This window comes from Fukomys damarensis, unplaced genomic scaffold (genome assembly GCF_012274545.1).
Source record: "Fukomys damarensis isolate Sample0158 unplaced genomic scaffold, DMR_v1.0_HiC HiC_scaffold_39, whole genome shotgun sequence".
Classification (NCBI taxonomy): domain Eukaryota; kingdom Metazoa; phylum Chordata; class Mammalia; order Rodentia; family Bathyergidae; genus Fukomys; species Fukomys damarensis.
In genome coordinates this window covers 121,251,953-121,252,739 of record NW_022900951.1, presented here as the reverse complement: position 1 = coordinate 121,252,739, position 787 = coordinate 121,251,953, and positions in this window count along the sequence as shown.

Sequence of the window (787 nt, the reverse complement as noted above, 5' to 3'; positions counted from 1 at the left end):
TTTTCCTATGTCAGTGTCTTCGAGAGTTCTTCCTAACTTATTTTCTAGCAAGATTAGTGTTTGTTTTTAAATATTTAGGTCTTTAATTCACTTGGATTTTAGTTTAGTGAATGGTAGAATATACTGGGCTAGTTTTAATCTTTGGCAAGTTGAAAGCCAGTTTTTCCAACACCGTTTATTAAAGCGGCTAACTTTCCTCTACTGAGGATAGTTGGATCCTTTGTCAAAGATGAGGAAGCTGAGTAATGTGGAGTTGCTTCTGTATCTTCTAATCTATTCCACAGATCCTCAGGTCTTTTTCTATGCCTGTACAATGCTGTTTTTATCACAGTGGCTTTGTAGTATAGTTTCAGGTTGGGGATTGTGATCCCCCCTTCCATGTCTCTGTTGCCTGGGATTGCTTTTGCTATTCTAGGTCTTTTATGGTTCCAAATGTATTTTTGGATTCTTTTTTCTAGTTCTGTGAAACATGCTGTTGGAATTTCAATCGTCATTGCATTGAATCTGTATAGCAGTTTTGGTAGTATGGCCACTTTCACTAGGTTAATTCTTCCTACTCAGGAGCAGGGGATATCTTTACATTTTCTTATATCCTCTTCGATCTCTTTTTTCAGAGTGCTGTAGTTTTCAGTGTAGAGGTCTTTTGCTTCCTTTGTTAGATTGATTCCTAGATACTTCATTTTTTTGGATGCTATTGTGAAAGGAATTGTTCCCTAATTTCTCTCTCAGTGAGTCTGTTATTTGTATACAAGAATTCTATTGATTTTTGAGCGTTGACCTTGTATCC